Source organism: Natator depressus, chromosome 5 (genome assembly GCF_965152275.1).
Source record: "Natator depressus isolate rNatDep1 chromosome 5, rNatDep2.hap1, whole genome shotgun sequence".
In the NCBI taxonomy this organism is placed as follows: domain Eukaryota; kingdom Metazoa; phylum Chordata; order Testudines; family Cheloniidae; genus Natator; species Natator depressus.
This window is the reverse complement of record NC_134238.1, coordinates 8,651,304-8,676,754: the sequence shown is the minus strand read 5'-3', so window position 1 is coordinate 8,676,754 and position 25,451 is coordinate 8,651,304. Positions and strand designations below refer to the sequence as shown.

The 25,451-nt window shown below is 42.0% G+C and overlaps 1 long non-coding RNA gene across 2 annotated transcripts in view; it reads right to left on the bottom strand.

The window, feature by feature from the left end:
* Positions 1-25,451, bottom strand: part of LOC141988049 (uncharacterized) — a 79,138-nt gene that overhangs the window by 24,109 nt on the left and 29,578 nt on the right. Inside the window, exon 4 of one of the 2 annotated variants that reach the window (XR_012639638.1) lies at positions 23,611-23,664. The exons of the other annotated variant lie outside the window; for it this stretch is intronic. This is a non-coding gene — a long non-coding RNA (uncharacterized LOC141988049). Of the gene's footprint in view, positions 1-23,610; positions 23,665-25,451 lie in introns of those variants that run through there. 2 annotated transcript variants of the gene reach the window in all.

The window sequence follows — 25,451 nt, the reverse complement described above, 5'->3', positions numbered from 1 at the left end:
TTCAGTTTCCTTCCACGAAGACTTTTAATAGAAGTAAAAAGAAAAGAATCACCTTTGTAAAATCAGGATGGTGGATACCTTACAGAGTAATTAGATTCAAAACATAGAGAATCCCTCTAGGCAAACCCTTAAGTTACAAAAAAGACACACAGACAGAAATAGTCATTCTATTCAGCACAATTCTTTTCTCAGCCATTTAAAGAAATCATAATCTAGCACATACCTAGCTAGATTACTTACTAAGTTCTAAGACTCCATTCCTGTTCTGTCTCCGCCATAAGCATCACACGGACAGACCCAGACCCCTTGTTTTTCTCCCTCTTCCCAGCTTTTGAAAGTATTTTGTCTCCTCACTGGTCATTTTGGTCAGGTACCAGCGAGGTTACCTTTAGCTTCTTAACCCTTTACAGGTGAGAGGATTTTTCCTCTGGCCAGGAGGGATTTTAAAGGGGTTTACTCCTCCCTTTATATTTATGACAAGGGGTAAGGAGACAAACCTCCCCTCGCATTGGTTTATACTGCTCCTGCAATTTGCTTCACCCCTGACCTATCAATGTGTCTGTTCTTCATAGATTCTAAAGCCAGAAGGGGCCATTATATTTTCTGAGGATGAATGGAATCATTCAGAAGTCAGTGTGGCATCTTTCAACAGACTTGAAGCTTTTATTCATCCCTGACCTGACAATAATTGTGACCATTTCCTCAGGTCCATGGACTTCAAAAAGAGTTCTCCACATGGAGGGCTTGCATGGTCAGTTTGTCTGAGGGAGTTTAGAAATTGTTTAGTTTAGAAAATGTTCCATTTTTTCACCCTCTTTTCTCCAATTTCCCCCTTTCCCTCCTTTCACCCCTTTTTTTCCATTTTGCCACCGAAAAAGGAAAAAAAGAAATGGGATTTTTTTTTTCAGTTTTTGTACATTTTTCAATTTCAAAATGTTGGGGAAAAAATGGAAGATTTGGGGGGGAACAAAACTTATTAAATTTTTCCATTTTTGAAAAAGGCCATTTTATGACAGAAATGTTTTTATTCAAAATATTTTGATCAGTTCTAAATATCAATGAATCAAACTTCACAAAACCCTCTGAAATAGCTAATGATTACATGTTACAGGTGCAGAAACTCAGGTTAAGTGATTGGCTCAAGATCACACATACGAGCTTTAGAAGAGGTAAGACCAGAACTCATGGGGTCTTATATATGATTTCCCTTAAGATCAGTCTTTTGCTCACATTCTTTGCTATGGCATATACTAGCTCCTGGTATAGTTTGCGTATCTAATCTATATGCATATTCTAATTCCTATATACTTATAGTTTCCACACAGTTTTTTTTTCCTGCTGCTGTCAGCAAATCAAAACTCATAAAAAGATGTCAAAGAAAACTAGCTGAATTCTGTTCTGCCTTTTGCCTGACTAATACAGCTATCTCAGCTAAGTGCTGAATCAAAAACCTGTGTTTATTCTGTGTGGTGATGATACCATCCAAAGCAAAAGTAAATACATAATATATAAAGTAACCCAACAGCCTGGTTTTCAGAGAACAGGCTAAAAGAAGTCTGACAGTTAGAACCCAACTTTGTTTTGGACTTGGATAAATCTGACATGGACATCTCTGAGGGTGAATAAAAATGGGCCATCAATCTGGTTGATAGAACAATGGCAAAGTGGTTGGTGTGTTTGACTGAGGTGAAGTTAAAGAACATCTCTTTTAAAAAAAGTATGTCCTATTTCATTCCTACTAGTCTAAGCTATCTAAGGCACTTATTTGGCCCCTATGACCCTAGCTCCTCACCATCCTTTAATGTATGTATCCTCACACACCCAATGAGGTCGGGAAATGCTAGAGGCCTCAATTTACAGATGGGGAACTGAGACAAATAGAGACTAAAACTTGCCTAAGGTTGTAACCTACGTAGAGAAGGGGTAAGTCAATTTCTTTACCAATTCTGTGCTACTTAGTCCATCTATCTGACTTAAAGTATTTGCACAGACCAGGAATTCCTATCCTTGCAAGACACTACAGCATTTACACAAGTCCGAATAAGAAAGGGGGGGAAAAAAAACCCTTGACCATTTACTGTAGCTGTTAAGCCAACACACTGTCTCTCGTTCCATGATGTAGTATACCTCCTGAAGACATTTGGACTCCAGTCTGTGATTGCTCCTCTATAGTGTTTTCCTGAGTCTCAATCCCACTGACTTCTGTAAAGTTACAGGAAACTGTATTGAGATCCAATCCACATATTCAACCTAGGTAGGGGTTCTCAAACTGGGGGTCATGACCCCTCAGGGGGTAATGAGGTTATTACATGGGGGGTCGTGAGCTGTCAGCCTCAACCCCAAACCCTGCTTCGCCTCCAGCATTTATAATAGTGTTAACTATAAAAAAAGTGTTTTTAATTTATAAGGAGGGGGTCACACTCAGAGGCTTATTGTCTGAAAGGGGTCACCAGTACAAAAGTTTGAGAACTGCTGATCTTAGGTTACCAATGGCAGCTCTATCTTGTATCTGCAGGACTGGGCTAGATCTGACTGGTGCTCAAAATGCCTACCAATTTTGTACCCCTGACATAACTCACAATTGAATGGTCAGGAGCTTCCTGCTTCTAACTAAGGGGTATATGTGTTCATGTAAGAATGTCTGTCCTTGCCTTCCACACCAGCTTCAAAACAGATACTGAGCTGTTTACTTAGCTGTTACTTACTTATTCCTGCCTTGAGTGCAGAGGACTGGACTAGATGACTTATTGAGGTCACTTCCATCCTACACTTCTATGATTCTAAGGCTAACAACTTCCTCTAGTGTGCTGAAATAGCTACTACTCAGTTGCAGTCACTCAAGGCTCTAAAGGCTGCATACTGCCACCTTCTCTGGGAATGTTTCCATATCAGCCCAGAGCAAGTAGAAATAACTGCAATTACTACAAGAAGTGTTTTTTGGCTGAACACCATGAGATAAGGAAAAGAAAAGCGGGTTAACATAAGATGACAGAACAATTAAATGGTGGAGTATGGACGTGAACCTGAGTCTTCCCAGTCAAAAAAGATCAGTGATCTAATCACTGGACTATCTTGAAGCTAAAGTGACTTTAATAAGCTCAGCCTTCCAGTAATGAATATTTCTTCTGGGTTTGTTGTTTTAAAAACCAATTTGTAGGGGAATCGTTTGATGATGCTGATTTTGATTTGTATGTGCACAGATAGCCACTAAATAATATAATGGGATGAAAGAAAGCAAGTTGGGAATTTGTAGTCCTTGCCAATACAGCAAAGAAAATAGGGCACAGAGAGCATAAACTGGCAGACAGGACAGGAAAAAAGCAGGCAACTAGAATATATAGGTATATGTTATAGTGTGTGGGTGTGTGTGTATACACACATATATATCATACATACTCTGTATATTCACATATACACACACAGATGTACAGACAGACACGTACATATGAATCTCAGTATAGGAGGAGAAACAGTATTCCCACACAGACTCAAAAGTTATCAGAGGTCTTGCAGAGATTCCCCCTGGAGCTGCTGAGAGCTGAGTTTAGTAGCCAGTAATTTCCAATTTCTTAGATAATGTGCAGGACCATGGTGCTGATTAGCCCTTAAATCACACTCTCCCTGGAAAAGTAAAGTCTTTAATTTCTTTAATGGGTAAAGACATGTCCCTGGTTTCCTCTTTTTCACCTTCAGCTGTTCACAGGCAATTGTGGAACAGCTTTGGTCTTCCTTTTCGGGCAAGGCGTGTCAGGACAGGTTGCTCATGGTGAAAAGGAGAGGAGAGGGGGGCTCACATCTGGGGGATCTGTTTCTCTACTAGAATAATGAAACATCATTTTAACCATGCATTTTTAAAGCAGCACCTGGGGTTTTTAATCTTGAGTCTCCCTTTGACGTTAATAGGAGTCATGTGGCTGAAATGAACACACAATGCTTTGAGAACTGAAGGGGCAACAAACGATGGAATCAGATATGGCAGCAGTAGAAGACCCGTTACACCAGGATATCTGGTCTGTTTTCCTGCTAGATTCTTCCTTACAGTGCATTTATTAATGCATTGTCCAGTCTAGCTCTGAATGTGCGAGATCGCAGCCTCTTACCTTTTTTCTTGAGATGCTGTTCCACGGGATAAGCTGTTCCACATTTCACCATGTGGAAGTTTTCTCTTTCACAGTCTCATCCCATCACTCCTCACTGTTCCTTTTGTAAGCCCTGAATAATTCCTCTCACACCATGGTATTTCTGCACCCTTTAGATATTTGCAGAACACTACCTTGCTTCCCCTTAATCCTTATTTAGCAGATTGATACATATGCAGCTCTTTTAATCTACTGCCTTCAGAAATCAAGTCCTAAAGCCCTTTGGTCCTTCTTGCTCTCTTTCTCTGATCACCCTTGACTTCCTAACTTTCCTACAGAGAATGGAGAGAAGGGGCAGGAAATATAGCACCCCTGAAAAAGCCCCTGTTCTCCTCAATCCCACCATTCGTGTGCACAGGAACCGAGTCCTGCCATTGCAGACCTTAGTAGCTCCACCTGGAGTGGTGGGATGGGGTGTGGAAAAGATGTGGAGGATGGGACTGGAAGGGAGATGGTCAAGGAATGGGGGCTTTTCTATCCTAATGTGGTCTGCAGAGGAGGAGGGCAACCCACTTTCCCGCAGAAAGTCTGAGGAGGCTTTTTCGTTCCCTCTCCCACACCCTCAATGTGATGCTGAAGTTTTTTGGGGGGAAACTACCTTTGCTCCCTCCTTTCCTCTGCTCGGTGTAGAAACAGGGTAACTGAGAATCACAATATTTCACTCATCAGCGTACCAGTGTTTCCTGTTGTTGTTATCCAAGTTCACTGTGCTTTCCAGCTGCCTAATGAAAGGGCATGATTATTTCTCATCTGTAACACAAAACATCATTACATCCATTTACTCTCTCTATACATCTCCAGAGCAATCTCGTACATATTTAAGTGGTAAGAAGGAAGACAAATGAAGATAATACATTCTTTTATGATTTGTACAAGGCAAAACACCAGGCATTTACTGCAGCAACATTTCACTGGTGCCTAGTGCAAAGAAACTTTGGAAAAAAATAAAACCACAACCAAGCATGTATTCCTAATTGATGGCAAAATATCTAAGAAAATTGATTGGCTAAAATAATCGTTAAGTCCGAGCTGAGTCTGCCACTATAATTCACTTAAACTTCGACAAGCAAAATGTCAGGTCTTGTATGTTGGTCCCACCCATCTTTGAGGGAAATATTTCTGGTGGCTGTTTTATCACCTTTACAGCCACCATATGCTGCCAGAAAGGCATGAATGGGTAGTAACAGAATTTGGCCTATAGTATACATCCTGCAGATGCGGAGATGGACACATCTTGCATCACCATACTTTACGCTTTTGTGGAGCCTTTTATCTGAGAATCTCAATGTGTTTTATTATGCTTATTTATTAAGCATCACAAGAGCCCTGGAGCTAGTGAAATATCTTTACCCTCATTCTGAAGATGGGAGAGTGAGGCCCAGAGCGGGTAAATGACTTGCTCAAGGTCAGACAGCAAATTGTGGTGAGAACGCTGGAGTCCCGACTCCCAGCTCTCCTCTTGTTTGCCCTGCTTCTTACTGACACACCAAGGTGCTGAAACATTTAGTTCTTAAACTGCAAGGTAACTTCCTTTTGTGTCTTGTCTTAACGCAGTTGTCCTTCGGTGATGTTTTTATGCGTGGAGATTATATATAGGGTTCTGAACACCTCACAAGTTTGGAGCCTCAGCTCAGTAAATGTAACAGAGTGAAAACATCAAGCCAGTTCTCCTGAGTTTTCATGGTCTATTTCTTTGCTTGCAAAAAAGTTGGGTAAAAGTATTTACCTCTTAAATGTTTACCCAATACAATATGAAGTGGTGACCTGAAGTGGTCTTTACAGCTCAGACCATAACAAAATAATATGCATGAGCAGTTGTATTCCCTTGAAACCAGTGGCTATAGCACACTATTTCCCCCCTTCCCAAGAATGCAAGTAATATACGTCCAATCCCTATCATTCATGGATGTCAATGGTCACTTTTGAATTAACTTTAAAAACTATATTTATGTTGGTGGAAGAGAGAAGAGACTGAAATTAAGATGTGGTTGTCTAGTGGTTAGTACCCCTGACAGTGAGTAGGACTCAGATTCTCTTAATAGGAAACATAGAAATTGCCATACAGAATCAGACTACTAGTCCAGTCACTCCAGTGGTCAGCACCAGATGTTACAGTGGAAGAAATACCACAGAAGGCCGTTTCGAGCGGTCCCCAGTAGAGGTAGAGACTGAGTTATGCCCTGAAGCATGAGGTTTTATATCCCTTCCAAAGCATTCTTTCATTCTATATTTGTTATTATAATTCAAATATTCTTGTTATCCATCATATTCTCTTTCTTTCTTTCTTTCTTTCTTTCTTTCTTTCTTTCTTTCTTTCAATACTACCAGCTCTATTACTCAGTAGGGATATTGCCTATAGCTGAGAGTGGTATTGGGTTAATAGGAAGCAAGGAACACCTTGTGAAAACAAGCAAGTAAGGCAAAAGATGCCAGTCAGTCCTAATCTACTCCATACATACTATTTGACCAGCTATAGAACAGGTTTAAAAAAAAACCCCAAACCCAAATCCACTAAAAAATGTATGTGACCAATAATATTTGACCAGTTTTAATTAGTATATTAATTAGTCCCCATCAGACACACACATAGTAGACAGTTTGGTTAGGACATCTATGTTAAAAGTTGTTATCCAAGCCAGAACTGGAAAACAAAAGAAAGGGAGCATTGGAGAGGGTTTATGCGGAATATGGAAAACCCTTCTCTCTGAGTTACACAATGGGTCTCTAAGTGAGATCATAGCTATTGTGTGTTTTGCACTGACTGCTGTTGTGCAAAATGGGTCTCTAATCTGTAACAGAAATCCACAATGTGGGTCACAGAGACTTTTCCCCCTGCTCCTCCCATACAAAAATACCCCTCCTCTCAAAACATATTTCCCTGCTTGAGGAAAAAGGGAATACCTTCACTGTTTGATATAGTAGTGCTGTCCCCATCAACATTTCTGGATGCTTTGGAAGTTTTCTCCCTCATAGCCTTTTCTGTGGACCCACTACCTTGACTAATTTTAATCAACCCATTCACTGCCAAATTGACCCTCACGTCCCAACTACTGTATTACCATACCACACTAGATAGTTCTCCCCAGATCCCATTGATCTTTTGGCCTGTCTCATCAATGATAAATGCGTCAAGAACCTTTTCCCTAAGATCCCTATGATGTCTCCACCCAACTGCCTTTCACCTAAATGCCACCTTCTTCTAGGACCTAAACCTTAGGTCCCTATGACATCTCTGACTAATTGTCTCACCTTCTAAAAGCTTTGCTTCTCTGGAACCTTTGTTCCCATAACCTTCCTGTCTGACTCTTCCTCTTGGTTTCCAAACTTTTCCTAGTACCAGGCAATCTGTGTGGCATGTACACCAGACACTGTTTTAGGAGCAGAATCATATACATTATCCACATCACATGACAGTTGCTTTTGCCTGGGGTTTGTGATGAGAATCCATTAGCAAGAGAAAATCTACAGTGCACTTGAAAATCATTTTTTCCCTCTCACTACTGGTCCTTTGATCTCCTCTCCTTCTCATGTTTCTGGGTTTTTTTCCTCTCCTTTCAACCTAAGGCATTGGTGATGAATACTGATGAACCAACTTGGTCAAACCCTACAAATCATATTCAGGAAACCAATGCTTTTGGCATACAGATCTGACCAAGCCTTTCATGATTTGTAGGTCAAAAAATCTACCGACACGGATAGTATTTTGGGGGGCATGGGGATACATTTGTTTAGTGGTTGGAGAAAGGGGCTGCAAATCAAACATCCTCTGGTTTGTTCCTGGCTTTGACACCAAGTCATTGTAGGACTCTGTGAAAGTTACTTTCTGTGCCTTAGTTTACTCATCTGTGAAATGTGCCTCATAATATTTACTTACCATTTCAATAAGGCTGTTGTGAGGCCCAATTAGTCAATGGCTGTAAAAGGATTTAAGATCCTTACATAAAAAATGTTAAGTACATTTAAAGCCAGATTTAAACCTCAGTTGCAATGGTACAATGCAGAGTACCTCCATTAGGTCAGAGGAGTTATTTAGGATTTACATTGGTATAACTGAGATCAGAACCCTCTTATTAGAGATGCCCTTTCAAACATAAATCCTCCTGAATTTTGTGAGTGTTTGCAATCAGGATATTAATCCCAGATCTGAATTTTGAATCATTACAGTAACCGAACCAAACCCCATTATTTAGCCATGCTAGTTTAGGTAGGGGTATCCCAGCTGCAGTCACACCTCGGATTGGCATGCAGACACACACTCAGTCTCAAAAATCTGTCTCTTAGAGCAGGGGTGCTGGAACAATTTTTATAGTGTGGGTGCTGAGAGTCATTTAACCGAACTGTAAACCCTGTATATAATGGGAGCCACTTAAGCCAGGGAGTGCGGCATCACCCCCAGCACCTCCTGTTCCAGCACCTGTCTCAGAAGGAATGCATTTCTCTTTAAACCCTTGCAAGTCTTTTGATCTACTCACTTTCACAGAGACTGTCACTCCTGCAGGAGCCTCTCTGGCAGCCCTAGTAGCGGGGCTAAGACAAGGCATCAAAGTAAATGACCCCTGCCTTGTCTCAAGTATTTGCAGAGAAGAGTATATGAGGACCTCATACATCTTTGGTGCATTTCCTGATAATCCAGCTATTGAATTATGTTCATATATGCATGCAGTAAACATCACAATAACCAGGTCAACACATAATATTCCCAAATTATTACAGGCCACTCCAAATCCATCACATTCAGAATTATTCAGGAGTGGTTCATGTGAACATATTGCCACCCATGGTGTGCTTGTAAATTATTCTCCAATTTAATATCACTGTCCACTTGTCCATTTAAGTCCCATATTAATGTTTCTGTTTCTTAAATGGATGACACTCATATCTAGGAAAAGCTTTCAAATCAACCGTGCAACTACTCATGCAAACACCGATTCACAGCAGTATTTATATGTGGGCTCATATTCAGACGAGTATTGGCCACTCTTTCTTTCCTAGAACTTTCTTGCAAGCAATGCTTTGCAACTGTGTGAGGTGAGCCACAAATCCTTTCCGAGCAAATGCGTGGCTTTTATTTGATTGAATGTTCACACATACTTTTTCCAAAGTCTTTGCCCAGTTCTGGTGACTAGATGAAATTCAGTCCAGTGAATGAAAGCTATTAACCTCCCTGGGCTGTTTGGTGGTCTATGTATTGGCATTATCCAGCTACCCACAACTGAAAAAATCATTCACCATGATTGACATCCTTGATAGGCCTTACAACATACAATAGCTTGACACTGTGATGACAGGCACTATAGAAACCCTAAGATAAATAGAGAGAGGGTGTCTATGGAGGGGAATGTGGAGGGGGATGAACAGATAGAAACTAAAGACTAACTGGGACATGGAGACTGAATTATTCACATGCCCATAGAGATCTCAGGTCAAGGTTGAAAAGCATTTGTAGGGCAATATGTAGGGGAAAGCTTAGATTGTTAGTAGCTGTACATTCTCTTTGGATAAATAAGAAACTTGGATTTCTAACTGTTTCACCAACTCTAAACAAATATTTTTAAAAAGAAAAGGGGATGGTCTATTTCCAAAAAGTTTATGAAGTTGTTGCATCTTTTGAGATCTGCAATGCCCTAGACCATTGCCTCTTATATTTTTATGAAAAGATAAGTATGGCACAGGGCAATTTATATTTGTAGGGCTATTTAAGTGCTCCTTTTCTAAATATATGGTTTATACTCTAAGATGCTGAGCGACTTGCTGCCTGGAAAACCATTACCTTTTAATAAGTCATTTCAAATGTCTTATGTATCATTTTATGACAACTTTACAGGGGTTTTTTAGGTGAAGGTGCTTATCCCCTGAAGATATAACTAATGAGTTTATTTCTTAATCCTCAGATTTTTAGTGGAATTATATTATAATGAAACCCATAAAACTCACAGGATTTGTAATGAAAGCAAGTCTGGTGTTCTTTTTAAAAAAAAAAAAAGAGGAAAGAAAGATTCTTATGTCAATTTGGAGCCCAGTGCTAAGTCCCAAATCAGGCAAAACTCCTTGTGAAATCAGTTGCAAGGGGCCATCTGCTATATGTGTTTGTATAGCACCAGCTGAATATGGCACTGATTAGAACGTCTAGGTGCTTTGATAATATTCACTGTCATCTTCTTCCTCCTTATCATAATGGGATTCCAATAAGGTTTAAATCAGGGAAAATACTGGCTCTTCAAGCCTTATTCTGTCTGCACTCACACTTTTGCAATGCCACAGACCTCCACAGAGTTACTCTTGACTTACACCTTTATAACTGAGCAGAGAAGTAAGCCTTTCACTTTTGACTTGGGGTCCATATATGATGCTCATTGGCTCTTACCCACAAGGAAACAAGCGGCAATTTAATTCCTTCCATGAGATCCTTCAACTATTATCATCCCAGTAACAAGTCATCTCATGAGTTACTACAAAGCACCATTACCCAAGAGCCTTCTACTTCCTCCCTATGCTGGCTTGTGAAAGTGCTCATCACAGTTGGAACTAGAGAAAAATTGTCAACTGAAACCTTTTTGGGTCAACAAAATCATGTCACAAACGTAGGTAGAATCTGCCTAATTGTTTTGGTTGGGGGAAAAAGGGCATTTAAAAAAAAGAAGGAAAAGAAGCCAAAAGAATCATAATGTTTTGTTTAGATATTTTTGAAAACAAAATATTTGACTTTTCAATACAAAACTTTCTTTTTCAAAATTTCCTTCACTGTATTTTTTAAAAAATGTTTTATAAAACATGAAATTGAATGAAATGTTTCATTTCAGATTGACCTGTAAGAATTTATTTTTACTTTTTGATTTGCCAAAAAAATTGAAAAAAAATAATTTTGTGTTGACTCAAAATTATTTTTTTCTTCAATTTTTTGGAATAACCAGAGAACCAAAAACTCAGTTTGTTTGTACAGCTCTTTCAAGAGAGATAAAAATGTCCTGTCTCACCACAGTAGATGTACAATCATACCGTACTATATTGCTTACTGTGGATGCCTCACTAGAGAACAAGGAAATCTCAAAAGGAGGAGCTTTGATAATGGGGGATCATTCCCTGTGAGTCTAACTACAGTTCTATTGTGAGAGCATTTAACCATTGGTTTTGTGTCTACAAAATCCAATTAACAATTTGTTGTCGGGTGTCTGAATTTCCCTTCAGGATCTGTATAATGCACTGGTGCAGATGTAACCACCTGGAGCCAAGATGTTCAGGCAAGGCAACTTGGTGCAAATGAACGTCACACAGAGAACCAGCAAGAGTTCCTAAATGGGAAACAGTTTAAGAATATTACCGGGCATGCCCCATTCTTGCTTGCTGTAAATTCTAAACTAATTAATTCCCAGAGTCTGGAGAGCTCTATGTTACAAACCACAATCTGTGCAGTAATGCTCTGTGAATGTAGGAGGGTAAAACTCCAGTTGAAATCAAAGGCAGGTGTTTAGCACCGTTCTAAATTAAGCTTGAGGTGGCTCCCTTAAAATGGAAGCAATGAAAATCAAAAGGCAATTGGGCCTTAATGCATTGTGCAGCTTTCAGAAGTATACAATGCAGGCTGCAGGAGCAGCCTTTGCAAAGCAATGTGTGAGTTGTGACTGCAATGGGGATGATGAAAACCTGGGAGCCAGCAGGTTCATGACAGTATGTCATTTGTAAAGTCCATGCTCTCAGGGCATGCTGAGGTGGGAGGCTCCTACCTGGGGTTTCTGGACCTTGTAAGGTAGGTTGGGTTAGGGCTGTAGTTCCAGGTGGCAGGGAGAAGAGAGAGGAAGCCTGCTACTGGGTCACAAGTAAAGTCTAGCATGTCAGAGGAGAGAGGAAAGGAACCACAAGCTGGGAGACCGAAGCTTTCTGCCTAAGCGGGAGGATGGGAAGCAGGAGAGAGCCAGCAGCTCTTAGGAACTGGGACTCTTATAGGAGGGTATGTGGAAAGAGCAGATAACTAGAAGCTGGGAGGAGTGTTGTTAGGTCTGCATATCCAGGAGGGTTGTGGGAGAGTTTCTAGCAGTTGGATGGGAGATTAGAGCAAAGGTCAAGAAGAGTAAGGGTCAGAGAGAGGAACCAGGTTAAAGGAATCAGGTTGGGCCTTCTGTGTGTTCATAGAAGATTAGGGTTGGAAGAGACCACAGGAGGTCATCTAGTCCAGCTCCCTGTTCAAAGCAGGACCAAACCCAACTAAATCAATAGTAGAATAGTGGGATAGGGGATAGTGGAATTCACAGGTAGCTGGGAAGGGGAAGATTGGCAGTTCAAAGGTATCTGGGTCCCTTAAGAGACAGAATTAGCAACGAGTGAGTTTACATTGCTTCAGTTCCTCAGTATGATTTAATGAGAATGAGCATAGCCAGCTGCAGTGCTCAAGGAGTTAACAGAAATGGGAGTTGCATGTGCCCATTGAGAAGACAAGAGGCATTTTAGTGCTGCATAATTTTATATTTGTTTTTGTTTCTAATTGTGGGTTTGAACTGATAATTGTTTAATTAGGTACATTGTTTTTTTTATTTATTTAGAAAATTCAATAATGTTTGTCTATATTTTATCTGAAATAATGAACTCATACTGTGATAATAATCATGATAGAATAAAATCAAATTAAAAAAAAATTAAAAGATTCCTGTTTTCTGGCAACAAGTTCCATGCACTGGATGTAAACTTAATTGCAATATATTTCCTTAATGATCTGGCCTAATTGGGACTCAGAGATATGGTATCTTTTGAACGTTGCCTTCCCTTAACAAAGTGTTTGTAGTTGGCTCCATTTGAAGTACCTTTAAATGGTTAGGTTTATGTATAAATAATGATTTTCCTCAATATTTAATCAAGATGTGGAGAAGAGGAATGGTAGTGAATCATGGAAATTAGCAATGGGAAAGCTCTGTTGGGTCATCAGATCTGTTTCACCTCTTCCACCATGGAACAGGGCAGGATTGTTCCCTACAGTATATTTTGTAGTGCTTTGTCCAGTCCTCTTTAAAATTTGATCAGTTCACGCTGAAAGAGTGGCTGGAATACAAAATAGACTGTTACAGTCAAGTTTTATTCTCAGCTGCACCAGTGCCAAAAAAATCAGAAATATCCCCATTGAAGTCAATGGTATTGCTCGAGGTTCTCACTAAAATGAGAATTTGGTCTCCGCAGTTAGCAGTGGAAGCACCACGTACAGTAATACAGTGCATGTAATTTCAGAAGGTTACTGGAGACGTTTCTGGGGAAGAAAATAATAGCTGCCTGGATGATCTTGAAGCCTGGGGGTTAGTCCAATGTTAATTTAGGGCTATGTGCTTAATTTGGGTGTAGGGATCCACTTATGCGGAGTTCATTACAGGATTTGGGGCCTTAGTAACAACACATTACAACTTGGAGATGAAGAAAATAAAACTGTCAGTGTGCTGATTTGCCTTGAGACCCTGGCTCATTTACCTCACTGAGGCGTGATTAGGTATAATGAGTGATTAAAGCAAGCTGAGGTCCTTGGATGAAATGTTCTTTATATGCGTAAAATAGAGGTACTGCCGTTCTACCATAATTGGTCATAGATTGGGTAGACATCACCTCAACAATGTAAACTGGCACCATGGGCCCCAAAGTTGCCGCAGTTCCAAGCTTGTGCACCAAACGATCTGCACAGCAACTGTGCCACCCAGAAGTAGGTGGGAAATGGATTTCCAGCCCAGCTAAAATTTTCCCTGTTCCACACTGGGGCAAAACCAACTCCTTAAGACTTCTTTCCCCCCCAAAACAGCCAGCAAACAAGAACATCTCCCTTACCCCCACTCCCAAAGTGTTTAGGGCACTCAGCAGGGATGTGGGAGTCCCAGGTTCAATTCCTTGCTCTGCCTAATTCAGACCAAGGACTTGAATGTGGGTCTCCTACATTCTAGATAAGTGCTGTAATTTGCTCTTTGAAATAATGGATATTTAATTATTTATACCAAATGATCAGCTCCACCAGAGGGATAGCTCAGTGGTTTGACCATTGGCCTGCTAAACTCAGGGTTGTGAGTTCAATCCTTCAGGGGGCCATTTGGGATCTGGGGCAAAAATTGGGGATTGGTCCTGCTTTGAGTGGGGGGGGTTGGACTAGATGACCTCCTGAGGTCCCTTCCAACCCTGATCTTCTAGGATTCTATGATAAGCTTTGATGATGACAAGATTGCCTCTCTAGCCCAGTGTTTATGGCCCTCAGCTGGGATGTGGGACACCAAGATTTACATCCCTGCCCTGAATCAGGCAGAGTAGAGACTTGACCTTCCAGGTGAGCATCTTGGCTGTTGTGGAGTAGGCTGTCTGTCTGTTTGTTTTTTTTTTACCAGACATTCTGTCCCAGATCTAAGAGCCCTTCCCGTCAGAACTGATAAATTCCCACAAAAAGTTTCTGTTCCACTGAAAAACTGTTTCATTGAAGAGCTGGGCCTATGCTTCTCTTGAAGTGGCTCAAGAAGAAGTCACCTTTTACTGAGTAACCATTTCTGTTGCCTTCACATGTAACAGGGCGGACCATGGCAGCCCAAAGTGTGCAAAGTATGCAGAGAGCTGCAACAATTAATCAGCTCATGCTCTGCTTCCTCCATCCTATATCACTGTCCTTCACCACCGAGAAGGTATATAAGGCCCTTTCACTCCTGGAAGCCAGGAAAGCTGCAGTCCCTTGTGGTGTCTTTCCAGAATTTCTTAAAAACCTCAGAGCCAAGAGACAGTAATGACAGGCTTCACTGTTCTCCAATATCCATTCACCAGAGCTTGTCCCAGTGATCTGGCATGAGGCTATGGCCAGTGCTATTGCCAAGCCCAGGAAGCCAACCAGTAATCTTTCATTGCAATGGCCCATGTCAATCCTCTGCACATCGTACAAGCTCATGGACAGAACATTATTGGCAAGGATTATGCCCTTGTAGAAGCAATGTTATTGAATAAACAAACAGGTTTCTCACCAGGCCACGACAGTACTGACCAAGTGTTAGCCTTAACAATACACACTGAGGTGGGATTACAGCAAAAACTAAAAACTGGGTCAGTTTTCTTACTTACCCTCCGGCTATCACACTGTACGGGGGAATAGCCTTCTCTTGAACGCCAGCAAAATTATCACATGTACTGCAATGATAAACTTGCTCTGAGAAATGTTGACCACCTGTAGATTTCACATTTTCCTTGGTGATCAGATCAGCAGGTCACACACTCTCAGTGATGACCTACCACAGAGATCTGTTTTAACATGGATCTTGTTTAATATATACACCAGCAACCTTCCTCAGACATCATCACAGAAATGTGTCTGTGCTGATGACATTGCTCTGACTACTGAGGCATGGAATGTACCTACTCCAAAACAAATCCTAACCAAAGATCTTCAAACCATTGAAGAATATTTCTTATATTAGCAGCTAAAATCAAATGACACTAAGGCTGTTGTGTTAGCATTTTGACTAACCAGTCAAAAGGCTACTGCCAAGCTGTACTTCGACTTATGTGGCCAAGAGGTAAGACATGATCCCCACCTTGGAATATGTTGGTGTGACATTAGACCGAAGCCTCAAATACCACCAAAAATATTTGTGACAACATAAATCTCCTCCAGAAACTGGCAAGAATGACCTGGGGAGCCAATGTGAAAATTCTATGAACCTTTTCACTGGCCCTTGTCTATCCTACCTCAGAATACTGCTCACCCACCTGGACACACAACCTCCACACTCCACATGCCAAACCCATGGAAAAAATGCAGAAATTGGGCTTGTATTTGGCTTAATTGGCTTGTGAGTTGCTTGTTGGCTAGTTTTTTGCTTGTAGCTTGTTGCTTCTTTGGCTTGTTGCTTCTTTTTTTTCTTTTTTTTGACCATCTCCCGGCAAGCAGGGGAGAGAGTCAGGGGTGCACAGCGGGCCCACCACAGTCCCAGACTGCACACCAGGGGATATAGTAACATAGAGTATTGGGGTTCTTAGGGGTTGGCTTGGTTTTGGCCTTGTTTTGAAATGGGATTAGCTTGCTTTTTGGCTTATTGTGAAAGTTGGGGTGCTTATTTACCATGTGAAAGTTGGCAACTGTGAATGAGAATAGTCAGCATAGATAATTTAAATGTTTAGAAATTAATTTCCACTAGTTGAGTATAGCCTTGTAAATTAATAGAACACACACACACGCAGAGAAAATGCCTCTTTGTTTTCTTGTATATTAATGATCTTGTTTGGGCTCATTTATAATATCAGGAATTGGAGCTTGGAACAGAGGCTGAGACTTTCTAAGAATCCTAAGAGTGTTAGACACCTCAATGCCTCTGAAGCTGGGTGCCGACCTTCTTTAGGGTCCTTTGAATAGCTCACCCTATACTCTTTTTGCAAATTGAGGGGAAATGACCTTCTAATGACACAAAGCACGGCCTTTAACGCCTACAAGATCAAGAAGAGTTCTAGGCCAAACATTCAAAAATTTGGAACATCCAAGTTATATACATGATCATAAATAGAGGATGCATTATCAGGATTCCATCTTCCTTCACTTCTCCAAGCTCTACCTGCTAGTTAGTTATAAATGCACTTGGCAGGATTTGATTAAAATCAATAGATGTTAGTAAACATTAATTGCAGCAGATCATAGAATCCTAGAAGATTAGGGTTGGAAGGGACCTCAGGAGGTCATCTAGTCTAACCCCCTGCTCAAAGCAGGACCAACCCCAACTAAATCATCCCAGCCAGGGCTTTGTCAAGCTGGGCCTTAAAAAACCTCTAAGGATGGAGATTCCACCACTTTACTAGGTAATCCATTCCAGTGCTTCACCACCCTCCTAGTGAAATAGTTTTACCTAATATCCAACATAGACCACCCCCACTGCAACTTGAGATGATTGCTTCTTGTTCTGTCATCTGCCACCTTTGAGATGCACCGATATAAATGTCAATCAGTAACAGTCAGAGGGAGTGCAGCCCCCTGGTGTTACCAGCCCCATGGCAGCACGGAGAGCCCGCTGCAGCTCTGCTGTCCCTGGAGTGAGGGAGCAGTGACAGCAGGGCAGTGGAGGTCTCCCTGAACTGCTGCCGGGTTGGTATGGTTACCACCTTTGAAATGCAAAAAACTGGCACGCCCCCACCAAGGCAAGCTCACTGCAACCCCAACCACAAGTCAACTCTGCATCCCCCTCTCCTTCAATAGCTGCTTATAGTATCTAGAGAAATAATGGTTATAGCTACGAATGATCACATCGCAAGCAATGGTGTTGGAACAATTTGTATAGTGGGGGTGCTGAAAGCCACTAAGCGAAACTGTAAACCCTCTCTATCATGGAAACTGCTCCAAGTCATGGGGTGCTGCAGCACCCCTAGTTCCAGCACCCCTGATTACATCTCCTCAGTCTCACCTGACTCAAACCCTCTCTCTCACACAGTCATGGTGCACATGACTTGCGTGTTGGGCACACAGCTGCTGTATTTTCAACAGCTTTGATCTGTTTTTGCTTAAACTGTGAAAGGGGGAACACTGCAGCATCTTTAGTGGGACACACACACTTTTAACATTAGCTATCCCAGTGTATGTGCTAATAATGCAAATCTCTAGACCCACATTAAAACAACCTGGCAGATTAAACTTTTTTTTCTGGCAACTGGCAAATCTATAAGAAACCTGGCCAAGCCGGTCAAATGATAATGATTGGTGATCTTTCGATTCGAGGATGATCGCTACCATGGATTTACATATGGGTCCTGAGATGACTCAGGAGTCCGATCCTGGAACCCCAAATACACCCGCAGTAGGTACAGACATTTTGTGGCAGGCCAGCTGCCTGCTGGTAGAAACTTCTTTTTCCCTTCCTTCTCTCTCTTTCTTCAGTTTCAAGGGCAAGGCACCTCTCCTCAAAGAGGGCCACTCCCTGATGGAGGATATGGCACCGTTGAGGTCGGTTGGTGGTTTGCTCCTCCCAGCTTGTGATGTCCACATCAGTTTTCTTAAGATATGCATTCAGTGAGTCTTTGCAGCATTTCCTCTGACCACCATGGGATCTCTGACCATGGGTGAACTGCGAGTAGAGAATTTGTTTTGGGAGGTGAGAGTCTGGCATCCACACACAATGTCCAGCCCAGTGAAGTTGATGCATGAGGATTGTTGCTTCAATGCTGGTGACATTGGCTTCAGTGAGGATGCTGGCATTAGTGCAGCGATCTTCCTACTTGACATGAAGGATCTTCCAGAAGCATCATTGGTGATACCTCTCCAGACTCTTGTGGTGCTGTCGATAGGGCACCCAGGTTTCACATCCATAGAGGAGTGTAGCACCAACAATTGTCTTATAGACTTGAATCTTGGTGTCCTGCCATAGGTCAAGGTCCATGAAAACGCATCAGAGCAATTTCCCAAAGGAAGCAGTTGCACACTGGATCCTGTGCTGGATCTCATAGTCGATTTTTGTGTTTTGAGAAAGTGGGCTACTGAGATAGCAAAAGTGCTTGACTGTCTCCAAAGTTTGACCCTCGATGGTGATTTGTGGTGGTTCATGTGTAAGGCCTGAAGCAGGTTGATAGAGCAGTTTAGTCTTCTCAAGAGTGAGTGAGAGTCCTAGGATTCGGTAAGCTTGTGCAAGAAAATCCAATATGGACTGAAGGTCATTCTCAGTGTTTGCGAGGATGACACACTCATCCATGTACTGAAGATGAGTAATGGACGCCCTAAAGACTTTAGACTTCGAGCGGAGATGTCAAAAATTAAAGAGCCGCCCATCCATTCTGTTTTGAATGTCAACTCCATTGGGGAGGTGACCTTCAACAAGGTCCAAAATGACGGCTAAATAGATGGAGAACAGAGTTGGGGCAATAACGCATCCTTGCTTAACCCCAATTTTGATTATGAAAGGTTCCGTCTCAACGCCATTACATAGAACTGTGGCAGTCCTCTGATCCTAGAGTAGCCCTAGGACCTTAATAAATTTTGTAGGGCAGCCAAATCTGGCCAGCGCTTTCTATAGGGCTTTGTGATTGACAAAGGCCTTTGTCAAATCGATGACAGTAATGTACAGTGATGTACAGTGATGTTCATTTTGTTCCTGAGACTTTTCCTGGATTTGGCTGGCTACAAAAATTATGTCGGTTGTCCCATGGGATCATCTAAAACCACACTGAGATTCCAGCAACATTTCCTCAGCAAGGGGAAGTAATTGGTTTAAGAGAATACGGGCAAGAATTTTCCCTGCTGTAGATAGCAAGTCAATGCTTTGATAGTTTCCACACTCCAGCTTATCTCCTTTCTTAAAGACTGTAACAAAGTTAGCATTTCTCAAGTCTTCTGGATTCTTCTCATTATACCAGATATGAAGAAAAACATTTGTGGAGCATCTTTACCAGTTCTTCACCTCCAAACTTATAGACTTCAGCTGGTATGCCGTCTGGCCCTGCTGCCTTGTTAGTTTGCATAATGACTCAAGTTACTTCTTCGAGGTGGGGTGGGGGGGTCAGCAAGAGATTCTTGTTCATGTCAGTGAAGTATAGATTCAATAGTGGCATCAGAGACAGTTGACTCACAGTTCAGGAGTAACTCAAAATACTCCTTCCATCTGGATTTGATGGCTTCACTGTCCTTAAAATATGTTGACCCGTCTTGAGCTCGGAGTGGTATGGGTCCATGGGAGCATAAACTTTAAATGGTCCGTATTGCCTGAATAAAACTCCTTGTGTCATGTTTATCAGTGTAAAGATAAAGACTATCAGGCCAGTCAAATACTGGGTAGGTGGTAAACCTAAGGGCTGGTAACAAATTATCACTGCAGGTGTAAGGTGTGGAGAAGGTGCAATCCAGGAAAGGCAGAGCAGTGTAACCTGGGTAGGACTGCAAAGAGCAGATAAGTCCCCCCTCTTGGGGTGAGGTCACCCTGCTGCTGATGGCTCTTTTCCCAGACAGAAGCCATTCAGCAGTGGGGTGGCCTCCCCCGTGACTAGGGACTCATCCTTTTCCTCGCGGCTGTGGCTGGGGGTTCTCTGCTCTGCTCTGCCAGGATCATAGCCTTCCCTGCACTTTGTGCCTGCATAGATTGAGTGTCACTGGCCACACAGCCATGCAGGGAGCCCTCTGAGGCCTGACTGCTACTGCCCTACTCCCTCATCCACCAGCCAGGAGTGTGGGAGCTGACCTTGGGCAGGAACTGTTTAGCCAGGCCCAGTGGCTCATCCTCCTCCTTGCAGTCCTGGAAAAGGGTCTCTGCTCCACCAGTCCAGGACTGCAGGTATCCTGGGCCCTTTGGCCATGCAGGGCACGCCCTTAAACCCCACTGTCAGTGTTGCTCTAACCCTAACCATAGTTCTACCCCACCTTAATTTTTAGCAACTGTAATCAGTAAAAATTGAAAAATAAAAATGGATATTAATTGTTAAAATTAGAAAAAAATAAAAATTGAATCCTGCCAAGCTTAGTTAAAAACTCAGCTGCAATGGTGAAATACTAAAGATATTAATAAAAGAAGCCAGAAGGCCTATTGGCTTGTCAGATATAACAACATCCCAGTTGGATACCACATGGATGGGTACCACAAGCATTTGTGCTGTAGATCCAATGGCAGATAAATAGCTTGCTGCTGCTATTCAAAGGCATATTCAGTCTACCAAGAAGGAAGCAAAGATGTAGCTTTCAGACTTCCTCCATTGTCTGATTTACGGTGCAAGACTGGCTACAATCTGTAGATCATCAATTGTCTTCTGTTCCAGCCCAGGTTAAAACTGCATGCACTGATGTTCAATAGCAAAGCATTAAAGAAGCAGGGGGGAAAAATCCTGCCTTTACACAAACCATCACTAAACTCTCAGACCTGGTCAGAAAGAGTTGTGGGATTGAATTTCTGAATATATGCCCTTTCAGCCCCTTGGGAGCTGACAATTCCGCTGGATATTGATTGGTTGAATGAGTTCTACATGTCTGTGATTAGCTGTTGGTCTGTACAGAAGATCACAACCAAAAAATTAGATCTCTTGTTTTACTGCCCTAAACACATTGTCTACAGCTTTGACCCTATCTAACTACAAAAGAAAGCTGTGAAATCTGGCCCTTGTCCTGCATTTGCAAATTAAGCCATGGATACAGATGGAGAGTGCTTTTTGTTCCTTTCCAGAACAGAGTACTTTTAAAAAAAATACTTCAGGCAAAAACAGCAAAGCTACTAATTTGCCAATTGAATGTTCAAGGTATGCCTCAACCTAAAAGTCACTACCTAGCTCACATTGTGAGAGACAATATGACTGACTTCATCACCCTGCCAGAAACCCATATCAAAGATGATGCTCAAGAATCATGCTGCCATCTTGCTTCCATCCATCACCCAAAACACAGCCTTGCCACACCCCTCAAGCAGGCCATTGATGATTATGATGTGATAGTCACCAGGAGCAACTCTGGAATCTTCACCAGCTGAATAAGAATTGGCAAGATAATAGTAGCTAATGTGTATAAATCACCAAATACTGACTGGCCTCCTTCCCCATTACCGACCATCTCTCACCCAGCTATATATGTTGGTGATTTCAACAGCCACCACACAATGTGGGGCTATGATAGTAACAACACTGCATGCAAGGCACTTGCTGAATGGTTAACAAAGACAAATACTTTCTTTTTCATGCTGGTACAGAGACTACAACCTGGATCTCTGCTTCCTCACCAAAGACCACTTTGGAATCACTCAGAATGCCTCCAGAAATATCCTTGGCAACTCTCCGCACAGCCAGCATCGACCGGCGATAGTCCACATTGAGACTGAACTTGTAGTACGTACATCATCCCCCAAATGACGATGGAACTTTTAGAAGGCAAATTGACCCAGGATTAATTGGAACAGTTAAGGCCACCATTGAAGCAATTCCACTGATGTCCATTTTTGACAATTTCTCCTGGCTTATCTGAATAGCTGCAAGAAAAAAACATTATCCGTGACCATTGAAAGACCAGAAACAGAGCAACAATCACTGAAATGGAAGTACACCATAAAGTGCTACCATAACATGACCAGAGCACTTTTGTGTCAAAGTCTAGGAGACTATAAGACCTGGGACTAAACCTTCAGCCAATGTCCTGCTCTGCTAGGTGCAGCTGGTGAGGCAGGGGTAGGTGGTCAAATTTCTGTACCTTTACAGCTCCCCAGTGCTGGGTAGCCAAACCAGCCCTTTGTGCCACTTAGAATAGACTCAGATGTATAATGTGATTTTGAATAATGGTGTAAAATAAAGTATATTACTCTGGAAGTTAAATAAAACTTGTGATTCTGGGCCAAATTCATCCACGGTGTAAGTGGGTGCAAGTCCACTGTGGTTAGGACAGGTTTGCATGATGGCATAAGATTTTTTCACCTCTTCTTTTGTGCTTAATTCCATGTCACCTATTTATTTACCTTGCAAGACTGCTGGGAGATTTACTGGGCCAAATGACTTGGAGTCACACTCATCTACCTCAGATTTGAAACTGGCCCAGAGAAAAGCTCTGCAAAAGTGTGAGTTTTGAGTTTTTTTCCTGTCCTCTGAACTATCCACGCAGATAGCTTTGCTTTGTCTGGAGCTGCAAGAAGACTGATGGTGTTTGCATGGAAGTTGGTGCTGTTTTGTAAATCAGCCAACAGGGGGTGATCTCCTGAAGACTTAATGCAGTGGTTCATAAACTTTTGTACTGGTGACCCCTTTCACGCAGCAAGCCTCTGAGTGCAACCCCACCTCCCCCCGAATTAAAAAAATACTTTAAAAAATATTTAACTCTATTATAAATGTTGGAGGCGAAGCAGGGTTTGAAGTGTATGTTGCCAGCTTGCTACCCCCCATGTAATAACCTCGTGACCTCCTGAGGGGTCACGGCCCCCAGTTTGAGAACCCCTGACTTAATGGGTTGCTTTGAATTGGAGCAAACCCACATAGGTCCCAGACTTTGTGAACCCCCATAACTGGGTCTTCCACACAAGTAGCTATCAAGGCAATGAGTCATCTGGGATCTTTGCTTAATATGTTTAGTATTTTGCTACTACAGTAAGTGCCAGCTCTTTCTGTTACTTGATTCCTCAGGCTTTCAAAGTGTGCTTTAAACTTTAAAGCACTCTAAATACCACGAGTCCTCATTACCCCACCTTCAACTCCTCCAGTAGAATTCTTAAGTGACAAGAAGCTGGAAAAATACAGATGGCACAATTATACATTTTGCAGTTGATTAATCACCACAAAGCATTAATCACATTTGGTATAACAATACATAACCAAATTCTTTATCGTAGGAATTAAGTTTCTTTCTGATAGAGAATGGATTCCTTTAGGATATTGACATGGCTTTTCAGCATCTGTTTTGCACCAATTCCACATCTGCATTTGCTTTAATCTATGTTAGGGCTCTGAAAAAAAATATGGCTTTAAGGTTTGTTTCATGTTTTCAAGCGCACATATTAGTAATAGCAGAAGTGAAGATATGGAAATATCTGCCATAGCAAACTATTCCATGTGTGCATACCTTGCCCAATCTTTGCCTTGAATGATGCCTTTGCTTTTCTCCCACCAAGTAAACCTGTTAAATAAAATAGGAAATTCCTTTTGAAACCACTCAAGTCTCTATTATATTAACAGGAGACGTGGTGTTTAAACACTAGGGTGATGGCTTTATCAAAAATGTGAAATCCAATTGTGTTATATACATCAATATTCTGATAGGACATAATTAAAACTTGTAGTTATATGGTATTATCTTCTGCAGTGGTGTTTTCAGTCCTTAATTTATTTTATTTATTTATTGTATTACGGTAGTGTAACCCATTGGGAAGTATGCATTACAGTGTGTGAACAGGTGTTTTAGAGCTTGACTTTTTAGCTCCAGCTATAGCAGCTCATGCTTTTAGTTTGGGAGGTTGCCAATTCAATCCTAGTGTGTCAGTCAAGATGGTGGCTAGAAGCCCCATCTGAGATCAGGCCCCTGTTGTGCTACATGCCCTATAAGTACACAACAAGAAGCAGTCCTTCAGAAGCACAGTTCCTCCCATGTTCCCTTCATGCACCAGAGGGAAATAATTTACTGCAGCCCTTGAAAACGGAACGCTTAGTTCTCCTCCTCAGACCTGGTACCAAAGCTTTGTACATGCCTCATCTCTCTCTAGTCCTTCTGAGCTCACTCACTTGCTGAGGGATGTATCTGGCAAGAAGGTGCTACACTCTGTACCAGACCTGGAACCCAGGTATGGGTAAGTCTTAGATGGTCAGGCAGGTATGTAAAGGAGGACGTTAATTAGTAGAGTATGACACAGACACAATCTAGCCATTGGGGACAGAGTCTCCCATCTTTCCATTGAGATGTATCTTATTCAAGGAGTAGCCCCATTGAAAGCAGGGGGTAGTACATAGTAGCAAGGTGTGCTACAATCTTTGGTTCATCCCATTAGTCTATCAGAAGCAGATTGAAGTTTTGGCTGCTTTGCCTAGCTCAAGACTGAAGTTAATGAGCAGCCTCCTGGCACCTGTGAAAATGGAGAAACCCGCAAACTCACTGTACTGCAAAGCAACCTCTTGGTTAAGAGGTCACCATCCAACCTAATAATGGATGAGCATTTAGGTGACTGTGGAGATCTGAGACTGCAGGGCTCCTTAATTTACAGAAAAAAACAGAATGGGGTCCAATGGCCTGAAATTGGAGTCGGCAAAGTTTTGTGCTGTAAATAAGATGCAAATTTTTACCATGGAAGGTAATTAACCATTGGAATAGCGTGTCACAGGATGTGGTAATTTTTCTGTGACTTGGATGACTTTCTAAAAGACATACTCTAGTTCTGAATAACTGGACTAGATGCAGTAATCAATGGGTGAAATTTTATGAACTATGCTATGCAGGAGATGAGATCAGATGATTGGAGTGGTCTCTTCATGCCTTCAGATCTATGACTCCCCCAGAGACATATTTAATGATTTTCACTTCCCAAACCTCAAATTTTCAATGGAACGACATTAAAATAAAATCTAGAATGGAGACAAGATTTGCAATGAAAGTAACCCTGGTATTCTCTTAAGAAAAGATTCAAATATCAAGATCCACTTAGGAAGTCGTCCTGCAGTCCCGAATCCAGCAGTATTCACTATGAAATCATTGGCAGCAGCTGACACTGTTTGCACAGAGCCTAGCACACTGCAGCACCTAGAACAGAGGTGGGCAAACTTTTTGGCCTGAGGGCCACATCCGGCCCACGGGACCCTCCTGCCTGGCCCCTGAACTCTTGGCCCCGGGAAGCTAGCCCCCAGCCCCTCCCCCACAGCCTCAGCTCACTGTGCTGCCAGTGCAAGGCTCTGGGTGGTGGGGCTGCGAGTTCTTGC